Source organism: Ictidomys tridecemlineatus, chromosome 13, assembly GCF_052094955.1.
Source record: "Ictidomys tridecemlineatus isolate mIctTri1 chromosome 13, mIctTri1.hap1, whole genome shotgun sequence".
Lineage (NCBI taxonomy): Eukaryota > Metazoa > Chordata > Mammalia > Rodentia > Sciuridae > Ictidomys > Ictidomys tridecemlineatus.
This window is the reverse complement of record NC_135489.1, coordinates 55,778,978-55,806,796: the sequence shown is the minus strand read 5'-3', so window position 1 is coordinate 55,806,796 and position 27,819 is coordinate 55,778,978. Positions and strand designations below refer to the sequence as shown.

Genomic DNA, 27,819 nt, shown 5'->3' with positions numbered 1-27,819 from the left:
CTAAGGAAAACTTAACATAAATAAACAGATAAACCCATTTTTTACAGGTCTCACTACTACCAGAGGCTTTTTTTTTATGTACCCAAGACAGACAAGAATGGAATTCAAGTTGCTAGAGGAGGAGGGATAAAGTGAGGTTTAAGAAGACCACAACTCCAACATAACAAAGTCCCTATAGCTGAAAATCTTCAAATTCTGACGAAGATCTTAGCAGCATTTACAAAGAAAAAAAGCAATAGAAGCTATTTCCAGTAAATCATCTTGACACTGGTTGACCTAGGACATAACAGAATTAAAAACAGGCCATGTAATCAAAATTGTACCCATATAAGGTGATTGCAAATGGAATGGAAGGAATCACAACATTAGACCATATGGATAATCTTTATTATCATTTCCAAATGATACATAATCCAAATGCTTTCTTGCCTGTAGTTATAATCATCTTTTAATTTCATACTTTGAAGGCAAAAGGCTTTCATTAATAAGTTGCCCTTTTAATTGCAAATAGGATGGGAAAAGAGATCATTTTTAAACAGATAAATGGAAGTCACCTATAATGTCTCTGACAGTAAATTGAAACATCGTATGTTCAAGGGTGATGTTATAAAGATTTTGAAAGGTCAGGTAGGGTGACTGGCACCCTTCTCTTGACACCTCCAGATCACCTTCCCCATGGAAGATAATCTTCTCCTCTTTCAGCCATGCTGGTGTGGAGTCAAGTCTGCGCTTGCCTGTTCTTGGAATTTTATTATTTGGGAATATTATTTGTTCTTATATGCAGCTCAAAGTTCTCATGCATAATTACAGATAGTTAAGGAAGGTTAAATTTAGAACTGAAGCTGGGTTATGACTATGGATCAACTGGAGGTTCCTCCCACTCCCCCCTCCTCATTGAACCTTGTATTATTCTTTTAAGTTGAAAACCCTGAAACCTACTAGAAAAACTTTTGAGAACTTATCTTTGTAATCATATCTAAACATTCAATAAATTTATTCCTGTTTTTAATTTCAAAAACTGGTTTATCTGAGATATTTTAATCTGCAATCTCCAAACTTGTACTCCATGAATCAGAAAGGGTATTAGTAATTAAAAAGAGAAGAAGAAAACAAAAGGAAAAAAATAGTTTGTATCAACATCTATAAATAGATTATAAAACCACTTGAGAAAGGACTTGCAGCTTACAGTCTGGCACAAAGAGAGCTTGGAAGTCATCACCCCATTCTAACAAGTAAAAGCTGGACAAATTAAAAATCAGCAACTCTTCTTACATCTGTCAGAGACTTGAGGTCACAGAGCAACAACTGCCTCCCAAATTGGAAAGATCCAAAGTAAATACAATTACAACTTATGGAAGTAAAAGTCCATGAAGAAAAGAAAGAACCACTACAGGGTCAGGATGACCTAAACCATCATCAACAAAGTGCTGGAGGTGCTCTGTGGCCCAGGCTTAGAGTGAGAAATGCCAGGGACAGGAGGGGAAGGTGGGGGGAGGATGACTAAACTTAAGGGGTCTCCACACTTTTGAGAGTTAAACCTCCACGAGCTTTCACCATGTTCTCACAGTGATGATCAGAAGCAAATCCCCTCATGCTTTTAGCAGGATGAAATGGAAAGTGGCCATTTTGAAATATGCCAGCGCATTGGTATACGGTTTGGATATGAGCTGTCCTCCCAAAGATCCTATTAATTAAACAGATGAAATGATTTAGTTTATGAGAACTATAACCTAACCAGTCCATCCTAATTTGAATGGACTAATTGCATGGCAACTATAGGCAGGTGGTGCATGGATGGAAGAGGTGAGTTTTTTGGGGTGTTCTGTGGAAAGGCTCATCTTCCCTACGACACCTCACTCTGCTTCCAGGCCACCATGAGGTGAGCAATGCTCCTCCACTACACAATTCCACCATGAGACAAAAACAATGGAGTCAGCCTCACCTTGAGACAAAAACAATGGAGTCAGCTGATCATTAACTAAATCTCTGAAATCATAAGCATAAAATGAATTTTTGCTCCATTAAGTTGTTCTTGTCAGGAATTTTGGTCACAGTGACAAAAAGCTGACTAAGCTTTTACACAAGGCTTTCCCTTAAGGAAAATATTTTACCAGAGCTACCCTGCTGAAATTTTATTAGTACCTAACTAATAAGGAGGAAGGGAAATACCAAAATCCACATCATGTTAACTATTGTGTCCCATCTAAGGGTGAAGGTGGGGAGACCTGAGAAAATCTGTGAGTTCATTGTCCAACAGCATGCTCACTAAAAGTCTGAGAAAAAATCAGCACTTTAGAACACCTCCCCTGTCCCCTTGTTATATTTAAAGGTCTACTTACTGAGGTACTTTTTATCCGATATATCATGTTTATTTATCAAGGAAGAACTACAACGTATGCTAAAAGACAAAATTAGAGTTTGAAGACTCAGAGCAAACATCACAACCAGACTATAATATGGTAGAGATTTTGAGAATTTAAAGTAACCATAATATTTTAATGTTAACAACCTTAATATGTTAAGGGCTCTAATAGGTCAAGTAGACAGCATGCAAGAACAGATTGGGCAACATAAGCAAAGAGATGGAAATTTTAAGAAAGAACAGAGAAGAAATGCTAGCGATAAAAAGCATTGTAGCTGGGCACAGGGGCGCATGCCCGTAATCCCAGTGACTCAGGCTGAGGCAGGAGGATCCCGAGTTCAAAGCCAGCCTCAGTAAAATAGATGTGCTAATAAGCAATTCAGTGAGACCTGTTAAGGTCTGTAAACAAGTCAAAATAACACCTGGTATTTTGCCAGGGGAATGTTAGAGTTCGTAAACAAGTCTGGATGGTGCCTGGCAAAATGCCAGAGGGAGTGGTTTGAGAAGTAACAAAAGCAAGCCATTAAGTGTGGAGATTCCTTATTAGTTGACTGATGTATCTAGTTTATGCTAATTAAGATAAGCTGTGTGGAATGTATAAATAGCTCTGTTGTCCTACAATAAAGGGCTCCTACTCCTGCTGTATCAACGTTCACAAGTTATTCGTCACCCCCCAATTATTTTGCTGCAGCCAGCCAGGCTGCGGCAGAGACCCTGTCTCTAAAAAAAAAATAAAAAAAATAAATAAATCACAAAATAGGTTAGGAATGTGGCTCAGTGGTCAAGTGCTCCGGAGTTTAATCTCCAGTACTCCCCCCAAATAAACAAACAAACAAAATAACACTGTAATGGCAATGCAAAATGCCATTAATAAGCTTATTAGTTGATATAGTACTGCTGATAATGAATTTCTGAGCTTGAGGACATGACAATAGGAACTTCCAAAACTGAAAAGCAAAGGAAAATGACTGAAAAAACCAACCAACCAACCAAAAAAAAAAAAAAAAAATTACAAAACTGTGGGACAACTACAAAGGTGTAACATATATGTATACTGGAGTGCCAGAAGGAGAATAATGGGATAGAAGAAACATATGAAGAATTGATGACTATTTCATAAAATTCATGTCAGATGCTCAGAGAACACCAAATAAGATAAAAGCCAAAAAATATCTACATCTTGGCGTATCACATCAAACTGCAGAAAGTCAAAGATGAAAAAAAAAAATTCCTGACAGAACCAGATGGACAAAACCCCTTCTTATAGGGAAAAAGTTAAGAGTTACATTGAACTTTTCAGAAATCACACCAGCAAGAAGAGAGTGAGTGAAATATTCAGTGTTTTTTTTTAAAGCCATCAACCCAGAATGTAATAATGTAATATTCTTTTTTTTTTTTTTTTTGGTAAGAGGGTTTGAACCCAAGGGTGCTTAATCACTGAGCCACATTACTAGCTTTTTATTTTATTTTATTAGTGAGACAGGGCCTCACTAAATTGCTCATAGCCTCACTAAGTCGCTGAGGTGAACTTAGAACCTGCAATCCTCCTGCCTCAGCTTCCTGAGCTGCTGGGATTACAGGTATGTGTCACCACACTTGGCTAGAATATTGTATCCTATGAAACTGTCCTTCAAAAGTGAAGATATGGATTCTTTCAGACAAATAAAAATTGAGGAAATTTGTTGGTAGTTGACTGCCAATCACCTATTATACCTGGAACGGGAGAAATGATGACAAAATACACACCTATGAGCAAAATGAGAGCCAGTGGGTGAAACTTTATGAACTCAAGGACCACAACAGACACATCACAGGAATTGACTGAGCTCATAAGCACTCATTTTTGTTTGTTACTTTGAATCTGAAAATGACTAGTGGGTAAACAAGCATATTTCAAAGCAGATATAATACATGATCCTCAAGTGGGATTGGCATCTCACTAAGGTTTTGTTGGCAGCAGGATTCTGCAACTTCAAAAGCAGTGCTTTATGCTTACAATAAAGAAGTGGATGAAAAGTGGCCTTTTGGTCAGCTATGTCAGATTCTGGTGGCAGAGGCACCAGTAACTGAGCCTACTAGGTCATCTGCTCTGCCAGTTAGAGTTGCCTGGCCTGGGTCAGTCATGAAAGTACCGGTTCCATTCTGATGCCTCAAAAAGTACAGGTCTCAGTTCTGAAATCTAAGCTCATCCACTCCTGAATGTATTATTTATTTCAAAGAATAGTGTTGTAGTTGTTGGTCATGACAGCTGCCAAACACCCTTTAACTACAATTGACTGTGGCATCCAGCACAATATGTCTGCCATGGAATTCTTCTGCAACACAGATCAAGGACCTTAATACAACCTTGGAGATGCTGCCCTAGAATAGCACTTCTTACGTGTCTACTTTTAAGTAGAACAAGCAAGACTATTGAAAATTTGCATTATTGGCATCAATGCAGCCATGTCTTTATATCCCAAATGACAAACTGGTATTTGCTGCTTTTTGTCTCTGCTGTTTGCTGCTCTGCCATTTCATGATGTTGAGGCCAGTCCCAAGGAAACACTGGAAACAACATCATGCAAATATTGTGTTTTGTTTTAATATAAATTTGTGACAGTGTTGGTTTTATAGTAGCATTTCTTTTTTGTAGTTCACTTGTCTTGACCAAAGTATCTCTTTGAATAGTTTATTATGAAAAATTGCCACACTAAATTAAAGGAAATGCTAAAGGATGTATTTTCATTGTTCACTATAAAATTAAATAAAAATCCTGAATATAAAAAATATAGAAGTTCCCAGGAAGAAAGAAAATGATATAAAACAGAAACCTGGATGTACATAAGGAAAGGAAGAGTTTTAGAAAAGGAATAAGTAAAGATATATATCTAGTTGATGTAGCAGATAAAAATTTACTCAAAATAATAATAGCAACAAAGTATTTGATGACTATGGATTTTTAATAAGTAAAATAAAATCAGCAATGATGTAAGGAACAGAAGAGAGGAAAAAAGAATACTTTGCTATTAAAATAACATGCACTAACTGTGAAATAGTATGCTGTTATTTGAAGTTAGGTTTGCATTAATTGTAAATGACAGCTACAAACTCCAGGGCAACCAATGAAAAGTTAAAAGAGAAAAAAAAGCTAAGAATGTAGAGAAAATGGAATAGGATTTAATGTTCAATTAAGACAGAAAAAGAGTGGGAGACTAAAATAGGAACAAAGAACAGGGCAACAAAGAGAACATGGTCAACAAACAATAACCTGCCCCCCCAAAACATGTTAGGTTATTAACAGATCAATAAATATCAACACTCTGCACATATCAAGTAGAGAACAGAGACGGACAGGGTAGATCAGAAAACAAGCTCCGACTATATATTATCTAAAAGAAACTTACCATAATTATAAAGACTCGTATAGATTAAAAAAACAAAAGGGTGGGGGCTGGGATTTTGGCTCAGTGGTAAGAACACATGCCTAGCATGTGTGAGGCAATGGGTTTGATCCTCAGTACCACATAAAAATGAATAAATAAAATAAAAGTCCATCAACAACTAAAAAAATGCAAAAAAGATGGGGAATGTATCATTATGTAAATAATAATCAAGAGAAAATTAGAAAAAGCTATTTTAAAATTAGCAAAAAACTTCAGAGCAAGGAAAATTATCAGGGATAAAGAGAGACATTTAATATAACAAAAGGGTTAAGTCTCCAAGAATACTTAAAAATCCTTAGTGATATGAACCTCTAACAATGCATCAATATATATATAAGAAGAAAGTGATAGAAGTACAAGGAGATATAGATGAATCCACTATTATAGTTGGAAACTTTAACATCCCTCTGTCAGTAAAGGACAAATCCAGCAGGCAGAAAATCAGTAAGGACACAGCTGAACTCAACAGCACCATCAATCAATTGGATATAACTGACACCTTTAGATTATTTCATCGAACAACAGCAGAACACACATTATTCTCAAGCTCACAGGGAACATTCAGAAGAACAGAACACATTTTGTTCCATAAAACATACCTTAAAAATTTTAAAAGAATAGAAATCATGTAATGTATGCTCTCAGATAAAAATGGAATTAAACTAAAATTCAAAAAAGATCGCCAAAAATCTCAAAACATCTGAATAAAAACAACAGATCAAAGAACAAATCTCAAAAAAAATTTAAATTTTTTAAAACCAAATGAAAATAAAAATACAGCATCAAATTTTGTGGGGTGCATCAAAAGTAGTACATAGAGTGAAATTTATAACATTGAATACATGTATTCATAAAGAAAAACATAAATTAAATAATCTAAGCTTTCAAATAAGAAGAAAAAGAAAAGAAAAGCTGAAGGAAGCACAAGAAAAGAAAAAAATAAAAATTAGTGTAAAAATCAATGAAATGGAAAAGAGGAAATTAATAGGAAAAAAAACCCACCAAAATGTGGTTCTTTGAAATGATCAATAAAATTAATAAGCTTCCAGGAAAGTGAAAAATAGAGAATATACAAATTATGAAAATTGGAAATGAAAGAGGGTACATCATTACAGATCACACAGACATTAAAAGAATGATAAGAAATATTATGAACATTTCCATGCCTACTTGAGAACTTAGACGAAATGGGCTAAGAACTTGAGGGTCATAATATGAAAATACTCAAAACAAAAAGAAATATACAATCTTGACTAGATCTGTATCTATTCAAGACACTGGATCAATAATTAATAATATTCCACCATGCATGGGGGTTGGAGGTACATGCCTGTAATACTGGCAGGTTGGGAGGCTGAGACAGGAGCATTGCAAGTTCAAGGCCAGCTTCACCAAATTAGTGAGGACCTAAGAAAACTAATGAAACCCTTCCTCAAAAAAATAAAATAAAATAAAAAGGGCTGGAGTGTAGTTCTGTGGTAAATTACACCTGCATTAAATGTCTAGTACCCTCTCCCATTAATGATCTTCCAAATTAGATAGCTATAGGTTCAGATGGGTTCACTGCTGAATACTACCAAATACTTAAGGAAGAAATTGTTCCAATTCTCCATAATCTCTCCCAGAAAATGGAAGTAGAAGGTATATTCTAACTTATTCTATGAGGTCAGCATTATCCTAATAGCAAAATTATACATTATAAGAAAAGAAAATTGGAACCAATACCTGTCATACACATACAAGAAAAAAATCTTCAATAAAATATTAGTATATTGAATCCAAGGATTCTTTTTTTTTAAATTATACATTATGACCAAATGGAATTTATTTCATCTATTCAAGGTTGGTTCAACATTTGAAACTCAATGAATGTAACCCATTACATCAAATAGCTATGAAGGAAAAACTACATGATCATATTAATAAACACAGTAAAAAAACTTGTCAAAATCCAACATCCAGTTATTATAAAACCATTGTTTTATAACAACAATGGTTATTAGTCAGAAACCTAGACTAGAGAGAAACTTCTTCAATTCACAAAGAACATCTACTAAAATCCTGTAGTTGATATAATTGTGTTGAGAAACTAAAAACTTTCTCAAAAAGATCAGAAGCAAACAAGGACATCCCCTCTCTCTAATTCTATTCAATATTTATTGAAAGTTTTAGCTGATTCAATAAGATAAGAAAATGAAATAAAACATAATAGGAGGGAAGGAATAAAATTCTTTGTGTTTACCAGTAACAGGATTATTTATGTAGATAATGTAGTCAACCAAAATGCTCATCAAACTAATAAGCAAGGTTTTAGGATATGAGGTTAATAGACTAAAGTCAACCTATTTTCTCTATCCCAGTAATGAACAATTGGAATTTAAAAGTCAACACAAAAATCCCATTCACATTAGCACTCACAAAACTGAAATTATTATTATAAATCTAACAAGAATGTACAATATTTAGAAGAAAACTAAAAACCTCCAATGAAAGAAATCAAAGAATTAATAAATGGAAGAAGTGTTGTTAGGATATAGTTCTTCCCAAACTGATCTATTGATTCAATAGAATCTCAATTAAAATCTTAGCAATTTATTTTGTTGACAACAACAGATGGATTCTACAGTAACTATAGAGAGGCCCAGAATAGCTAACACAATATTGAAGAACAACAAAGTCAGAGAATTAACAAACACTATCCAACTTCCAAACTTACTATAAAGCTATGGTAATAAAGCCACTGTGGTATGAGCAAAATAATACATACATTTTTTGGCAGAACAGAGAGAGCTCAGAGAATGAGAGACCTACATAAATATAGCCAACTCATCTCTGAGAAAGGAGCAAAGGTAATACAAACAAAGCAAAAACAATCTTTTCAAAAAATGGTGGTGTAACAACCAGCCAAAAATACATTTTTGGATAGAGACCTTATACTCTCTTACCAAAATTATCTCAAAATGGATCACAGAGCAGGTGGGTGGTTTGAGAGGCAGAGGCAGGAGGATTGAAAGTTCAAAGCCAGCCTCAGCAAAAAGTGAGGCACTAAGCAATTCAGTGAGACTCTGTCTCTAAATAAAATACAAAATAGAGCTGGGGATGTGGCTCAGTGGTTGAGTGCCTCTGAGTTTAATCCCCAATAACAAAAAATAAAAAATAAAAACAAATGGATCACAGACCAAAAGGTAAAATATAAAACTACACAATTCAGAGCAGAGAACATAGGAGAAAATTAAGATGGCAATGGCTTTTTAGATAAAACATCAAAGCCATGATCTATGAAAGAAAGAACTGATGAGGTGGACTTCATTAAAATTAAAAACTACTTCTCTGTGAAAGACACATTCAAGGCAAGATAAACAACATGCTGGGAGAAAATATTTGCAAAATACATATCTGATAAATAACTAGTATTCACAATATACAAAGAACTCTTAAAGCACAATAATAAGAATATAAATAACAGAATTTAAAAATTTGGTCAAAGTCCTTAACAGATACATCACCAAAGGAGGCATATGGATGGCAAATAAGCTCCACATTATGTGCCACAAGATAAATGCACATTAAAACAATGAGATACCACTACACATCTATCAGAATGGCCTAAAATCTGAACATTGACAACATTAAATCCTGGTGAGGATGTGAAGCAACAGGAAGTCTCATTGCAGGTGGAAATGCAAAATAACACTCACTTTGGAAGACAATTTGGCAGCTTCTTAAAAAACCAATGTATTCACTCCATAAGATTCAGCAATGTTCTAGTAAATACCAATCTTCTTGGTATCTATCTAAATGAACTAAAAACTTTAATCCACTCAAAAATCTACACACAGATGTTTATAGTAGCTTCATTCCTGCTTGCTAAAATCTAAACACAACAAGATATCCTTCAGTAGGAGAATAGATAAAAAAAAAATGTGGACATCCAAACAATGGAATGTTATTCGACATTAAAAAAATTAATTAAATCTGGCTATAGTTGGCACATGCCTGTAATCCCAGTGACTCAGGAGGTTGAGACAGGAGGATCCCAAGTTTAAGGCCAACCACATCAACTTAGTGAGGTCCAAAGGACCTTACTTATCAAGGCTATGTCTCAAATATACAATAAAGTAAAATGGACTGAAAAATGTAGATCAGTAGTAAGGCACCCCTGGGTTCAAACTTCAGTATCCTAAAAAATGAATTATAAAGCCATGACTTGACATAGAAGAAACTTAAATGCATATTAATAAGTGAAAGAAGGCAATCTGGAGGCATGGAGGAAGGAAACAACTCCTCCTCCAATTTTCCTCTCTCCAGCAGAAGTGGGTGGCCATGTAGGAGGAGCAGGGTGAGAAGGCACATCTGCCACCATTACCAGTGGATTCCAGGGGAGAGATATCAAGGGTCATCCTCAGTGTGGATGCTGCTTGCACACCTGGTTCACTGCCACTCAGGGTTGTAGGACACAGTTCACCCCAGAGCACAACTATCCCTGTCCCTGTAGGCTCTGCTGCAAGGAGCTGTGCCTGAGCAATGGCTTTGTAGCACTGAACTGAAGTTCAAGTGCTTCAAAGAAACGGCATTTTCATTTAAAAAGAACCTTTCACTTAAATATTATAAAGATAGCAAAACTTACAGATATGAAAATTACATACAGACAAAAGAATGAAAGACAAATGACTTTCTGGTCCTGACTTTTGTAATTAAGTGTGTGCTTAGACTTAATTAAGCTATGGGATAGGAGCTGGAACCAAAATGTATTTAATTTCTCTCACAGTAGGAATGAAATAGTTATTGGTTGAGTCAAACAATGCGTACATTATATTCAGTTGCCAAGATTCAGCTGAATAAACCTAAATGATTAAGCGGCTGTCACCATAAAGATAGATCTGTGTGAATTACCATATGCTTTTAAAAGTTAAAATTTTAAGGAAAAAACACTTGGACCTCTAATTATTTCAATTTGAATGTGCACTACAACAGGTGATAAAAAGACAATTTGAAAATAATTAGCAAAAATTCACAGGATTTGGATAAGCCAGGCATTTTAAATTCATTAGCTTTTTAATTCTTATTAACAGCCCAGTGAGGAAATTACTATTATTATCTCTCTCTTAGAAGGAAACTAATGCAATCACATTAAGTTGTCCTAGGTCCTCAGGCCTAAGAAGTAGACCTTAGTAGTTAAGTAGTCTAAAACAAGTTGAAATTACATGGGTTGCAACCTATGATCACTCCCAAATCATGAAACAAATATGAGCCTCTGAAATGGCCATCATTATCATGAGCTACAATAAAAGGAGACCAATATTGCTATTTATTACAGTAAAATTCATGGAATCCTAAGTTAAATTGACATGTGAGAATAAAAAAAGTTTAATAACCTTAATATATTAAACAACTTTACTTTTTGAACTAAAATATTAAGAAGAAAGCCTATTATATTCTGGAAGGATCAGGACTCCCTAAAATTTTCTAATAGTAGTAGACTTTTTGATCAATTAAAAAGAAAAATTTCTTACCCTTAAATTTCAATGGGATCTCTGATTACTAAGCATCTCTCATCTTAGGTTGGGAGACACTGTTTTGTTCTCAGTCAACAGGTATCTTACTAAGCCTGTAGGCACACATTAATAGCCAGCAGTGTAAAGACAGTGCTATTTAATTCTTCTGCTTAGTGTTCATCCCCTGTCCTAAAACAGTACCTGGCACCTGGTGAGTACTCACCAAATATTTGTTTGTTCTTATTATTGATTGCATAATTGGTCATAATATTTTTATTTTATAAAAAATATGTGATGAATGGCATTGTGTGTGAGGAGAAGGCACAGCAGCAGTCAGATGGAGAGACAATGACTGATGCATAGTCGATGGCTCTGAGGGCTCCTGGTTTAGGACTTGGTGATGAGCATACCTGGCATAGACCCACACTCTACCAGTTTTCAAGCTGTTGAAAGAATGTGACTTAGGTAGTTGAAAACACAGAATCATGTCATGGGTATGTCATGACATACCCATGGGTATGTCATGGATATTTGAACTTTTCTAAGTGATTGCTATGGTTTGAATGTGTTTTCCAAAAGTTCATGTGTTAGAAGATGAGTCTCTGAATTCATGTTAATGGTACTTGGAGTGGGCCCTTGGCAGTTAAAAGGAGTAGACAAGGTCATGAAGGTGGGGTCCATGATGCCATTAGAGGTTTTATTAGAAAACAAAGAGATATCTAAGTAAGCTGGCTTGCTCTGCCTTATCTTGTGATGCCATCAGAATGTTATCATACACTTAGAAGTCCCTTGACACATGTTACCACCTTGATACTGAACTGATGTGAGAAATAAATGTATTATCTTTATAAAATGCCTGGATTATTATGGTATTTTGTTATAGCAGCAGGAAATGTACCAGGAATATGATGAAATAATGAAGATGAATTACTCACACACACACACACACACACACACACACACACACACACCTTTTATAACTTGAATATAACATTATTTATGTAAGAACTTTGGGTCAATCCCAATTTACATTTCGTCATCATTTCCACCCCCCATCATGTTTCTGGGCATTTACCTCTTTCTCTCAGTTATCTTTCATTCCCAGGAAAATTTCCTTGATGTCCAGTATAGCCTCACCTCCACCTGAGTCTATATCTGGCTCTGTACCAGGAGGCTGAGCTCCCATTCTATAACAGTTTGACTGGGTTTGAATCTAGGCTCTTCTGAACACATGCTGCAGTAGGACATATAAACACATACACAGTCTGCCCTCCAAGATCCACCTGCATATAGATCCCACCTGACAAAAACACCTTCCATTTGGGAGTCCCTCATGGCTCCTGTGAGTATCAAAATGTAATTTCCCAAACCAACTGAAGCTTTTTAAACACTAAAAAACCCAGCCATAAAAATAATAGATGCAGTATCTGTCATCCTTAGTAATATTTTGTTTAGTTTTATTTCTCACATCAGGGCAATATGAATCCAGAGGGACTGGAATCAGTAATGGCAAAAGAAATATGAAACTGGTATAATCCACAGTAGAGCAGAACTGAGAATACAGTGACATTAGTGATAGCAGTTCCCTGCTCACAGTCAGCTTATGCTGCTAAATTCCATGTGTGCACATTATCTTGAAATTTAATGGTTTCAAAAATGTCACTCTGCAGCAAGACTAAATTGGTATATGGTTGATCCTGTATCAGACTATAAATACTAGTGAGAATAAGAGGGATTTTTAATGCATGTCACATTGGAATGGTACTCCCATTTCCCTCTTGATGATGTCTGTTAAGCTTACTAGAAAACCTAGGAATGCCTCTGCCTCATAAAATTGGCCAATAGGGATTCAGTAAAACTGCATATTCTGGACCCTAATTGAAGCACTGGCATTATTATGAAATCCAGGCAAACCCTTGGATGTACAAGATTAAGTAAACAAGAATCTCATAAACATATAGGTTGAAACTGTTTTTAAGACTATATTCTGAATTAAAAACAAAACTCCTGGTTAATTTAGCAGAAGCAAATAGAATCTACTTCTTAAGGGGCCCTAATAACTGGCAGATATGCAAACTTTAGCCTTTTAGGAAGAAATGTCCTTTTGTGTTGGAGTCAGACCTCATTTGCTGGGCAGAATGACTCCTTGAAAACATTCACCTCCTAACCTTGGAACCTATGACTGTATGTTACATGGCAACATGGAATTAAGGGTGCAGTTAGAATGGAGGTTGTAATGAACTAAGCTTAAGATAGGGAGTCCATCCTAAATTATCTGGCTGATATGTCAGCATAACATTTTAAGAGGAAGAACAGCAATAGGTCAGTGCAATGGGTGCGAAGCTCTCAGCCCACCCTTGCTGGCTCTGAAGATGTGGAAGGGGCCTCATGCTAAGGAATATAGGTGGTTCCTGGAAGTGGGAAAAGGCAAGGAATGGATTCTCTTCTGCAGCTTCCCAGAAAGGAATAGAGCCCTGCTGACGCCTTGATTTTATTCCAGTGATAACTGTGTCAGAATTCTGACCTCCACAACTATAACTGTGTTATTTTCAGCATTATATTGTAGTAACTTGTTAAAGCAGCAATGGTATAACAGGGATATTCAAAATTTTAATACTGTATCATTTATGGGCATTCCATGATCAATTGGCATTTCTAAAATGCATATTTACATATCAACAGCTCTTCCCAACACAGACACATTTTCTTGCTGACTTATCCTAAGTGAATGCTATTTTATAGTTTCCTATTTTATATTCATTTGTCTTTTGGATTGTGTTGTCTTATTGATATCAACATATTCTTTATATTTAGGCTATTAGTACTTTGGAATAGAGTATTAGAAATAATACCTTCTAATATTTACTTGTTTTAAACTTTGTTGATAGTGTCTTTTCATATACAAAAGTTTTTAATTTTGAAGTATACAAATTTATCAATTCTTTGTGTTTGAAGGCTTCCCTTCCCCAGAGGGCATGAAGATACTTTCTTAGATTTCACTATATATAATAGCCTTTCTCTTCCTCGTGAACAGATAAAGAGGATAAGTTAGAAGTTGGCATCAGATGTTTAAGCAGACACTGCTGGGGTTAAAGATTGTAAAAGTGGCTGGTGTAGGTCTAAAAGCAATAGCCATCTGGGCTCAATGATCACCCCTTACAGTCAGACTGTGGTTTCTAAACATCATTTTTCCCTTTAAGAAACCAAGGATTCTTGAAAAAATAGCCAATTTCAAATATGGGCAGACAATGCACAAGATGAATTAAAAAGACATCCTGTAGCCTCAGAGCCTCTCAAAAATTCCATTATTCAAGGGCTGGTGCCATACATAGCTTAATGGTAGGGCACTTGCCTCCGCACATGTGACATACTAAGTTCAATCCTTAGCACCACATAAAATAAATAAGATATTTTTAAAATTCAGTCATTCAAAACACAGACAATAGTTTAAAGGGGCTCCGGTTGGCTGAAGAAGCAATACTCTAAACATCCAAACACTAATTACTGTTAAATATGAAAACATGTCCCATACACTTGAATCCCTGAGTTCATCATGACACTATTGGAAATCTTATAAAGTCCTATGGTACTGATTTATTATTAAACTGGTTTAATGTGGGGAAAGAATTTCAGAAATTTATCCTATATGAACTGCATTTGAGGGGGACTAGTTGAGTAGAGAATAGTACTTCATAAATGCAGAATGGATGATAGAATTAAGATGTCATCATTTTGAAACCTTTAATAAAATAATGGATTTAGGTAATCATCGGCAGCAGCTTAAAAACCTATTAAGTGAAAGGCTGATGTGGAACTTCATAATAGATGGACGAGGTTGGCAAAACCACAATCCACTAATCGATCTCGGCATTATGTGCTTCCTGATGCAAAGTAATAGGAAGTTCCAAAAACCACCTATGAAAGTTTCCATCCAAACACAAAACTGGAATCTGATTACATATATAGTTCTAGAACCAGTTCACTGGAAATACAGATAACAAAAGGATATGTTAAATGACATTATGAGAATATATCAACCAAGATTAGAATGTGAAATTCTACAGCTTGAATGGTTTCTTCAACAAACAGGCCAAGGATGGGCCATACTATTCCACATTACAAACACAAAATCATACATAAAAGGTTAGGTGACTTGCCCTGAGTCACAAATACATCAGGCATGAATCTAGAGACAAAATGCAGTTTGCCACTATTTTCATTAGTTTTTTTCTAGCACCCCAGACGTGACAAGCTCACAGTCAGAAACAACTTTTAAATGGGCAATCTGAATTTTCTGAGTTTCAGTGAAAATTCATAAAGAAATGAGTTGAGAGTCACACCACAGGAAGTCACTGGTGAAAGGTTTGAAATGCATAGCTCAAAAGGCAGACGTAAGGCTGATTTTTAAATATATTAATATAAATTTCTTTTTAATTGTTTCATCATGAATGAGGGTTCTCCTTTTCCCTTTTTCTTGTGGTCACGTGGTTTAAATGAGAGAGAAACACTGAGCTCACCCAGGTGATAGGTACGTGATTCTTAGGAGCAAAGGATACAGACACAAAAGACATTTCCTGTGATATATGGCAGACTTTCAAATTATCTTTCTCTAACTCATTAGCATTTTATAAAAATTAGGTTTCATCATTTAAAAGCCATCTGCTTATCTGGGAGCTGTCTGGAAACAGTGCTGGCACCTTTCAGGGGATGTGTGTCCCCAGCAGTACTGCACTTTCTTTTGATTTCTGATGCAAAGACAAAGCCACCCTGTCCCCAACCCAAGGAATTCAAATATAATGACCTCTTCTGTGTCATGTGATGGCGCTCTTCACTCACATCAGAGTTAAGGGAGAACAAATGCTGGTAGAAAGAATCTGAAAGCTTTCCTTACATTTACTATATATACCAAGAGGAGATTTATGATTTTGCTAAAATGCGTGCCCTCCCCATGGTTAATGACACGACAGCAGACAGACAGTGGTATTCAATATAAATCATAATCCCTGAAGGGTATGAAGTGTTGTTTTAGCAGTTTGAACAGGTAAGACTCCTGTGGGGACAGTACAGCAAAAATAAGCCCAAGTCATTTTTAGTCCGATTCATTTTTTTTTTTTCTATCATGGAACTTTGGAATGCGCTGATGGCTGGGCAAAGGGATGTTGTGCTGTGGAAGGGTCTGTCTGCCCAGCATGATGAAGAGAATGCTCAGCATTTCATTCTGCTTATGATGTCTGGAACAACAATGAGAGTTCTTTGAACAATACCTGAAATATGTGAGACTGATTTATACTAAGAGGATGGAAAACCTTTGCTAAAATATCCAATTCTAAGCTACAGACTGGAGGTCTCCTTATATTTCATTTTGACAAGATAAAAGAACTAACTCTTAAAAGACTGTCATATGCTTTTATATTACATTCCTAATTAGCCAACTACTCTTTTAGAAAAACAAATAAGGTATGAACTGTCTAGAGTGAAACTCTGCGGTCATTTTGTGTCAGGCCTTGGCAGTGAAGCTGAGATGTTTGTATATATATATATTCTTGAATAGGAAGTCAACTGAGCAGGAGAATAATATCACTAATATTTCATTTTCTCTTACATTCTCTGACCTCTCTTAGCACCTCCTTGTCCCCTCTCAGATGAAAACTTATTTCACTGAGCAAATAGGAGAGACCCTACCCCATAACTTGGCTAGTTCTGGCTTTCTGTATAAAAGGCACTGAAACTTTTTAAGACTTGGTTTCCTCATATGAACATTGTGAATAACATATAATCTACTTTGTGATTATGAGGATTAGTGGGAAACAGGCAAAGCACAGATATTTGATAGGGGCTCAATTGGAAGAAAGATGGTATAGATGCCTTTTCTAACAGCTTAATATCATTTGAAACAACACTGCTTTTTGTTATCCAGGAGCCTGGATATCCACAAAACTGTCCTTTAATGTTTTCCAGTATGTATTCATCCAGATATTATCATTTTCCCTAAAAAAACCCCAGGAACCCAGCATTACACCAAGTGCTTGGGATACAGGGTGAGGATGCTAGTCCTTACCCCTGAGAAGCTCAAACCTTAGGACAGAGAGGGTGAGTGAAAATGACCACAGCAACAACCATAGCAACAAGAAAGCAGGCTATGCTACTGGTAGTGTAAAGTGCCAGGGAATAGACAAAAGTGAGTGAATAAACTCTGGGCTATAATTGGGATAAACTTTTCCTCCATTCCTTGCCTACTCTTCCATGGCAAAGTCCTCCAATTGTAGTTTGCAAAATAAACACTTGGTAATGTCTGCAATTAGCTCAGTGGAGGAAAAGCAGAACAAGATTTCAAGTTTAAGATATGCCAAATGCCTTGTTTTGAAAGGGCAATCACTGGACTCTTATTTTACCTGTTTATTCTCACTTTGCTCATTGGGATCTTACCTCCTGAGGGCTTCATCAAGTGGGCTGATGAAGAAATGAAATGCCCTCAATCTGATGGTTCTCGCTGATAATTATAAAAGAGATGCAGTATTTAATAACATCTATCAGCACAGAAATGCTTACATTTAGTCCAGCGAAACATTAGACAATGAAGAAATTAATGATCTTGGAATAGGTAATTCAAGGGATAATCGAAGGAAAAACCCTAATTAAAGAGTGAATCAGCAATTACAGACACATGTCAAAACAGACATCTAACAGTTAGATCAAGACTTGGCTCTTTCTCTCAACGAAGACTTATTCAGAAGTAACTATATCTTTCTGAACTAAAAAGATCATAATGCTCATTTAGGAACCCCATATACTATATATGTTATTTTTTCTTGATTCTCTCTTGACAACTGGTTCTAAATGAATAGTTCCACAAGGGGAATGTTCCAACCTGCCAATAGGAGGATCAAGCTTAAATTTCTTAGTCTTTCAAAACAGCAAAAGATAAATGATTCCCTTTGTGAGGTGTGTGTGTGTGTGTTGAAAAGCAAGAGTATCTAATAACTGCTCTGAGATACACAAAAGAATTCTGATGAGTGGCTGGCATTACGTCATGTCTGCATGTTGGTGTACAAGTTAAGGACGTTAAATTCAGAAAAGACAGTAAAGTCTCTGAAATAATCATTCACACTCTCTGCATTTTTCTGCACTTATTTTTCATTCCCCCTCTATTCTTTATGTCCTTTGATCCCCTTTAATTCTCACTATGTTTCTTTAATGATTTCATACTGAATGTTGCTGTTCTTCCTGGTAATAATCAACTGGTCATACCATGTTACACTTCCTCAGTGACTTCACAAGGTGAGCATTAGCAGATTAGAATTTTCATAAATACTGAGAATAAGAACAATCTTTCATGGAAGCAAGAGTGAATTCTACTTGCTGTGAGGTTCTGTGTCATGTTGTGTGAAACAACAACTCTCTAAGGGTCCTTTCATGCTGTCAAAGGGAGAAAACCCTGGCTATGGTCATTTAGGAAGAATTTTTAGTCTTGAGTCCGAAGAACCCAGAGTCACTATTCTTCCCAAGTACAGGTTCTGAAAAAGCCACAGCAACTGAAATTGAACTTATTCCTTGGAGACAGGCAGGTATTGTTTGTGCAAGAACCACTAGGAGCAATCTCAGGGGTATGTTACTCCTCATTCTTCTCCTTTAAACCTGAACAGCTCTTCAACCATCACCAAAGCTTCACACATAGACCCAGCAAAGTAGAAGAAGACAGAGAAAAATGAGAACCAGAGTAGTTTTCATCCACTAAGCACCACATCACCCTCCTTTCCTAAGACTCCCTATTTCCCCCACAAAAGTGCAAGAGTTAATCTGTTGATTATTCAAAATGACCTGCAGAAGTTAATAGACAGTTATAAACTAATTGAGCGAGTCTGCGGCCTTGTCTCCTCATCCATCTTGCTTATTCAATTTAACTCGCTTAGTCTTCCATAAGGCACAGTATCCCTGCTGCTCAAAACAGTCACTTGCTGTAAGAAAGGCCCTGGAACAACAGGAAGCTAATAGTTTAACCGTTCCTCTAAATTTGTTTGACAAAACTGACATTTAGAGCATTATGTCACATTGTCAGTAATCTGCAATTTACCCCTGGGCTTGCAGTGGATGCTCATTTTATTTACCTCTCATAGTTAAAAGCGTAATTAATATTCTGCTCTGTAACAAAGATTAGAGATTTGACAAACATTGTAATTTAAATTCTCCATTATAGCAAACATTAAAATCAAACATCTTCCACACGCCCCATTGCATAGAGGACACGTGTAGCTGTAATTTAACTTTTTAGTTTTTAATACCACAACTAATTTCTGCTGTCAGTTTAATGAGGTGGAAAACACAAATCTTGCTGCTCTCTGTGTGGGCATGGGCTGAGAGCACCGAAGCGAAGGCAGAGAAGAGTACACTGATTTCTTTCAAAACAGATTTTGAGATGTAGCAAACAAACTATGTATGCATAATCCATTAAGTGCCATGTGATACTACAGATCCCTGAAACCTTTTAAAAGGTTACAAAAAAATAGGTACAAAAATAAAACATATCGGGAGAGAAACAAATCACTCTGGTATTTCCTGACATAAAGGTGTAGATATATAAGTGATGTATGGAAATATATGAATACTGATCCCAAAGTGAAGCCACACTAGCATGTATTAAGACTCAGTAAAGAGCAAGGCTAGATAGTCTCAGGCAGACCTTTCCAGGGCACCACAGGTGGGACAAGGTGGTCAGCTTACAGAAGGAGTTATCAAAGAAACTACCAGGACTCTAATTCATGTTAATTTCCCCCCCCCCTTCATAAATTTTATGTGACTGAGTAAAATTATTGTTATGTAGAATACCTTTAGGCAACTCAAATGGCTCATTAAACAAGGAAGCTGGCTGGGAATTATCAGTAATGTAACAAATTTGTATACTATGAATTTGATGTCTTTGGAAAGAATGTAGGAAGAATATTTGTGTTTGAATCCCCTCTCCCAGTGGGGAAGAAGAAATGCCTGGATCTTAAGAGGCTCTGGTTCCTCCTCTTTCTCCTAATAAGGAAAAATGCACTGACTTGCTGACTTCTGCCCAAGACTTCATTAGTCACTGCCAACTTCAATCTGCTTCAGTTATTTTGCATTCAGATCCCAGGAGGAAGTGTACTCTGCAGCAATTTCAGCTAAACCGAAGACAAACTGATTCTATTTAGAAAACAACAAGCTGGCATGTCCCAGCTTATATTTATGTCTCACAATGTGGAAGAAGGTATGTGTAAATATTATTAACCTTGCCATGGTTAAATGAAAGAGATATGTATTTTTAAGGCAGAAAGTTTAAACATGGACAAAGAGTCAAACATTATGCCATGTTGTTTCCAAAAGAAACACAGTTCTGGGGGAAATATATTTGTTTCCTTTCATCCAGTGTGTGAGCAAGAACCCCCCTGAGAGATTCTCCAGAGGGGACAGTCTTCTATTCCCCAACATCTTATCTCTGCTCCACTGGAGGAGTCACTCTAGATGAGCATTAAAAGTGTGTCAGTTAACAGCATTTACTATGAAAATCTCTGCCAAAAAATCACCCATTTTTATGAAATGTCTAATATCCCATAAAATGCTAAGACACACACCCTGGAAATAACAGGTCACATATGCCTTGGAGGTGGACTGTAAACCAGTTAGACAAACAATGAAATCAAAATGTATATGTTATTTTAAAAACCAAGAATTTCCAAATTATTCTGTGTGCATGTATAAATATATAACAATTAATCCCACTAGTATTTATGATTAAAATGAACCAATAAAGAAATTTAAAAGAAAAACAACAAATTTTGGAAAAGAAGAACCATATAAGAGATTTGGGCTTTTAGTGAAAAACAACAACAAAAACAGTTGAAGAACCCCAGAAACACTTTGAACAATTGTCTCTCATGCTAGATATATGGGAAAATGACTCTCAATGGGCCAGGCTATAGGGAAAATGCATTCATAAGCATCTACATGAAATTTTGGGAATGGAAGATCTTGAAAAGTTTCTACCACATAAACAATGGTAAATGAAAAATATGACACATTATTTGTTACTACAATTTAAAATATTTTAAAATATTATTTTAAATATTTCAAAAACTATTTAAAATACTATTTTAAGATATGCTATTGATGGGCTGTTTATATGGAGTTTTACCCTTTCTAAGTTATGGAATGGAGATGAAACTATAAGAGGAACATGGATCTGATTGTCCTAAAATTTCACATTTATCATGGCCCCATAATGATTAAGGCTTGTCTTTTCAGGGTACCTTGGGGGTACCAACTCTCAGAAGGGGCGTAATACTTACTAGATTTGGGGGTGCTGGGATGTTACCTAAAACTACCATCTATGGCAACAGTATCACTTTATTTATGCTTTTTTTTTCTTCCTGCTGCCTGGACATTTAGCCAAAACAGACATAATGGCAGTGATTGTTAATTGAAGGTAAATAAACCTTTTGGAGCATTCAGATTCTTATAGGGAAATATAATTGCAATCAATTCCCAAAGTAATTTTGATACCTCACCCCAGACAGTACACAGCCAGGCTTAATACCTGGAGTTACAGAGCAGAGCTTTCTGTATTGCCTGATGTGGGAGGAGACTTCTGGTTCCAGTACTCTTTCTTTCACCACATGGTACACTGAAGTCAGCCCTAAGGTTCTGATCTATGTTCCAAACAACCCGGAATTCCCTACTCTGTTCCATCTCCACCACCACTAATACCCTGTTGCCCTCTCCCACCTGGTCCAATTGCAACAGCCTCACCACAGGAAGATACCTACCTACCTCTTGGGGAAATAAAATATAAAGATTGCAGCAATTTGGTCAAGAAAGCAAAACTTATCTGTGAGCTTCAGAAATTACATTTGATGGGCTGCAGTTTACCTCAAGGACATAGTTACTCAGTCTTTACTTTCCAGATAAAGGATAGTGTTTGGGAAGAATGAACTTAGAAGATCCCATTATGATAATTTCCAACTGTGGGACTTCTGCTGACTTCCTGATTGCACCAAGAGACTAACTGCTTCCAAGTAAGTCCCTTGGAAGAGCCCCCAGCAACTCACCAGGTATAGTTACCATATGAACATGCCACAATCTAAAAACTGCTCAAAACAACTTGTGTAACCAACAGGGCCACCAAAAATTCAATTTACTTCATTCCACCCCTTGCTCCTGCTTTCCCCCTATAAATTCAAGCTCTCCTTCCCTCTTGACTGGACACTCATGTGGTTTCTAATGGAACCTGTCTCTCAATACACAAATCCATCTTATCCCAAAATGATAACGTCTTTACTTGTATTTTAACTTTACTTATAATTTTTGGGGATACACAGGCCACATATCCTGTCCACAAAAGTCAAGAGAATCTTTGAGGATTGTAAACCATTTTGGGTTGCTCTCCTGCTGCCAGAGCTTTACTTCTTAGAGTGAAACATAAATTCTTCGCTTATAAAGCCCTGTAATCTAACCCTTTGGGACCTGTCCCTACTGCTTCTTTGCACACCTCCCATGCTCAAGATACACTGGCTTTTGTTTTTTCCTTAATCATAAGTTTATTCCATTCTTTGTATTTTTTTTACTGTTCTCTGCAGCTTCATGAGCTGGTTCCTTCTCATCACTCAGATCTTGTTTAAACCCCAGTGTCTCCATGAAGCCTCCCCTGTTACCTGGCCAAAAGCAACCATCAACCATCCCTCTTTAATTTTCTGCATAGCACACGCTACTATTTTACCTTCCTTTTATATATTTATTTCTTTTAGGTTGTTTGCCCTCCCTAGGATGGAAGTCTACCCATCCTGTTCACTCACTATGATAACCCTAGCCCCTAGGACAGGTATGCATCAGTTGAATAAGTCAAGAATCAGATGTCACACTGACAACCTTCTTTCTCACTGTGATTTCTCTATTCTTTTCATCATATCAATGACAACTGTCATATAACAAATTCTTTTAAATAACTTCTGCAAACATGCCACTGTTGGAGAAGACATCCCAAGAAAGCATCAGTTCTCTTTGTTGCTCCTAAATAAGCTTCTGCCTCAGGGAGGTGTGTTCAGTTCCCTTTTCCAATAAAAATCTTCTCTGGTTCATAGAACTTTGGATATGTGGGATTTCTTTAGGGTCATAATTAGTTAGCATGGTATTGATTGTGTCCAGTGTCCCTTACTGATGTGGTTGTAGGCTTTCATAGCACTGTATTACAGACATCATAGATCCAGAGCACTTGCTCATATATTGATAATATTCTGAAGCTTGCTGAGCTGCATGACTCTGAGGTCTTATCATATTAAGCCATGACATGGTTGCTTAAAGCACTTAAGAAAAATCTGTGTATAAAAATTACCTTGCAGAATATACTCAATATAGGTAACTTATCTTTGTGATACAATATCCATAACAAACAAAAAAAAACTCTAAACCCCATGTTGAAATATTTATAATACACAGCCAAGAGGACAGGATGCCAAGTCTTATGAAGCTCATCATACCATTCTTCATAGTGGTATATATTTGCCACAGACACAAATGAAACATGTTAGAGCATGAGTTTCATATTTTCAAGTTGGCCTGCTGAAATACTTGTGACAAAATTGCATGAAGTTCAGAGATGAGGGATTGACCTAAAAGTGACCAGGGAGATGTTCTAATAGTTAGAAGAAGGAAGTTTGAATAGAAGCAGGCAGAGGGGGAAGAAAAGCAATGTGCTTTTGTTCTATATTTAAAAATGTACATGTCAGTTAGCAAATTTTAATATGTGTTTTATAAAGATTTTTACATATATAAACATATAATTTGTTATATAATTTATGTGTGCATAATTATACACATGTATTGAAGAGTGACTAAGAAATATTAAATGGGTAAAAAAAAATGGTAATTACTATAAATGATCCTAGATGGTGAAGGGAGTAGTTTCCAGGTCTGCTCACCAATGCACCAATAGTTGACCACACATTCACTGTCATCTTCAGATTTGCTTTCGAATATGACATTCTCTCCTCCTATTTGCCCTTTCCTCATATTCTTATCTCCCCAATTTCCATTCATTTTTTAAGACTTTCTCTCTGAAATTGTTCTGAATTCACCACCCTGCCTCCTGCCCTCAGGATAGGTGCTGCTTCAGCTCTGACTGCTTTGTTCATAAGGCTCTTTTCTGCACTATTCATAAATTGCTTGAGATGATGATTTCTTTCCCCTTCTCTTTTTAATCTTTGCCCATTCATTCAGAAATGGTCTTTATATCTGCCTGGTGTTCACCTTTATTCTTGTTCAGCTCACATCCCAGGTTTCCTATGGGATGTGAATTTGGTAGCTTAGAATATCAGATACATATTGTTTCCCAGATCTGGAGACTTAAAGTCCCAAATCCCAGTGTTGACAGAGCCACACTCCCTCTGAAGTCTGTAGATGAAAGATCCTTCCTTGTCTCTTCCAGCTGTTGGTGGCCCAGATATTCCTTGTTGTAGTATCACTCCGGTCTCTGTATCTACCTCACACTGCCACTCCTCTGTATGTCTTCACACCGTCTTCTCTATGTGTCTGAGCCCAAATTTTCCCTTTCTATAGATTATCAATCCTACTGGATTAGAACCCACCCCAATAACCTCATTTTAACTTGATTTCTTCCATAAAGACCCTATTCTCAAATAAGGTCATATGCTAAGATAGTAAGGGTTAGGATTTTAACATCTTTTTTGAAGGGCACAATTAAATCCATGACAGATGCCAAACAGAGATTTCAAATTTATGACCCTCAAATTCCTCATTCTTAACTTCTTTTTTCTCCTTTCCAGATCTCATTCTTCTATAGGCTTCTCAGAAAATGGCCAATCTGTACTTGTAGTTCTTAAGGCTGAAAAACTTGATATCTTTGATTCTTCGCTTTCTCTCACACTCTGATTTATAAGCAAATCTTGTTGGTTCCAGCCTTCAACATATAGCTGATCTCTGACCAGGTGTCACTCATGCTACCACTCTGGACCAACCGTCATTACTATCTCTTGCCTGTATTGCTGCAACTGTCTCCTTATTAGCCATCTTATAATCTACTCTTAACACAGCAGTGATATTTAGTCTCTGAAAAGGAATTTGAGACAAGTGCAGGAAGTTCTTCTGCTCTAAAACAGACATGAGACGATGTCATTGTTTTTCTTAGAATCTTCCAGTGGGTGTCCACTTCACCCAGGAGAAAAGTTGGAGTCCTTACAATAGCTACTTTGCCCTATCTGTTCTCACCAGCTTTCACGTTAGCTGCCATGCACTTCCCAGCACTCTGTCCCTTGCTCATTCTGCTCAGTCACAGTGGCTGCAGGCTCTCTGCTTGCTGCTCCCTTTGTCTGCAGTCTTTTCCCCTTATCTTCACGGCTCATTTCTAACTTTTTTTTATTTCTAACTTATTTTTAACTTTTTTTTACTATTTGTTTTTTTATAGATATACGTGGCAGTACAGTATATTTTGACATATTATACATATATGAAGTATAACTTACTCCATCCTTGTGATTGTATATGATCTGGAGTTTCATTGGTGCTGTATTCATATATAAACATAGGAAAGTTATGTCTGATTTATTCCACTTTTTCCTATTCTATCTACCCTTTCCTTCATTCCCCTTTGTCTAATCCACTGGACTTCTATTCTCTGCCTTCTGCCCCTTGTTGTATGTTAGCATCCACATATCAGAGAGAACATTCGATCTTTGCTTTTTTTGGGATTGGATTATTTCACTTAACATGATAGTCTCCAGATCCTTCCATTTACCAGCAAATGTCATAAAGTCATTCTTTTTAATATCTGAGTAATATTCCAGTATGTATATGTACCACATTTTCTTTATCCATTCATTTGTTGAAGGGCACCTAGGTTGGTTCCACAGCTTAGCTACTGTGAATTGAGCTGATATAAACATTGATGTGTCTGCATCACTATAATATGCTGATTTTAACTCCTTTGGATATATACTTAGGAGTGGTATAACTGGGTCAAATGGTAGTTCCATTGCTAATTTTTTGAAAGAATCTCATGGTTGAACTGATTTGCAGTCCCACCAGCAAGGTATGAGTGTACGTTTTCCTACACATCCTTACCAACATTTATTGTTGCTTCTATTTTGATACTTGCCATTCTAACTGGAGTGAGATGAAAATCTCAGTGTAGTTTTATTTTACATTTTTCTAATTGCTAAGAGATATTGAACATTTTCTTATGTATTTGTTGACCATTCATATTTCTTCTTCTGAGAAGTGTCTGTTCAGTCTGTTCAGTTTCTTCGCACATTTATTGATGGTTTTTTTTTTTTTTGGTGTTAAGTTTTTTGAGTTCTTTATATAGCCTGGAAATTTATGCTCTATTTGAGATATAGGGAACAAAGATTTTCTCCCATTCTATAGGCTCTCTCTTCCCCCTTAAATCATGTCCTCAATAGTAAGGCCTTCTCTGGCCACTCTATCTACAAGTCCAGTTTCTTCCCTCACTCCCTATCTTCCCAGCTTATTTTCCTCTACAGTACTTGATTTCATTATGGCCTATCTCCTCCCATTACAAAACAAGCTCTAGAAGAGAAGAAATTTTGTTCTCCAGAATACTTGGCCTCGGTTGTAAGAGCTGCTCATTTGGTATTTGTTAAAGGAATGCAGAAATACATATTTAGCATTTACATATGTACTATTCAAAGTAACAAGGTTTATTGTAGGATTTAAATAACTCATCTGCAGTGAAATGCACTGTATGCTAGATGAAGTGTCTTCGTCAGTACACACCCCTGGGTATGAGCAGACCTCAGCTTAGCGCTTTGCTGTTGACTGTTCCTATCATTTTTTGTTATCCTATGTTCTAAACACTTTTTGCTTACTTTCTTGAACTTGGCAGATCCTATTTCTTGTACTGTAGACAATTAGAGGATGATTTTTAAAAATATATAATATTTAATTTCTGAAAACTTGTTGATAAAATGCATTTTTCTCAAACAGCCAAATTATTTTCATAGCTTTATGACATACCAACATACGTATGTGCATATGTGCCGCAGTCCGGCTGGGCAAATAACTGGGAGGTGACAAGCAACTTGAAGGTTGAAATGGGGAACTACTTTATTGCAAGTGAACTCAGCGGGAACTGAGTGAGAACTCAAAGTAGCGGGCATCCAAGGTAGCGGGAGCTGCTTCTCTGCCAGACAGCAGAGGTATATATACTTAACTAATTACACACAGCTTGACTCAATTAACATCATCTAGATACAGCAGTCAGCCAATAAGGAATCCTCATCATCTTAATGGCTCGCTGGCGTTGCTTCACAAACCACTCCTCCTGGCAAAGTGCCAGGCGCCATCTTGACTTGATTTGCATCCCCAACACACATGCATACACACACATACATAACCTTTCAATTTAACAACTTCATTTCATTAGCCATTTTATATTGATATATATATAAAATCCTCTCTTTGAGACTTCTCAGAATAACTCATTTTCATTGTATAAAAATCTTCTAAAATTAGAGATCAAATAAAATATAAGCCATTCATGATTTCACCC

At 36.4% G+C, this 27,819-nt stretch overlaps 1 protein-coding gene and 1 pseudogene across 9 annotated transcripts in view; one reads left to right on the top strand and one right to left on the bottom strand.

The window, feature by feature from the left end:
- Window positions 1-27,819, bottom strand: part of Ptprm (protein tyrosine phosphatase receptor type M) — an 807,906-nt gene that overhangs the window by 167,762 nt on the left and 612,325 nt on the right. The gene's annotated exons all lie outside the window — the stretch shown is intronic.
- LOC110599287 (actin-related protein 2/3 complex subunit 1A pseudogene) lies at window positions 1,791-4,638 on the top strand (annotated as a pseudogene).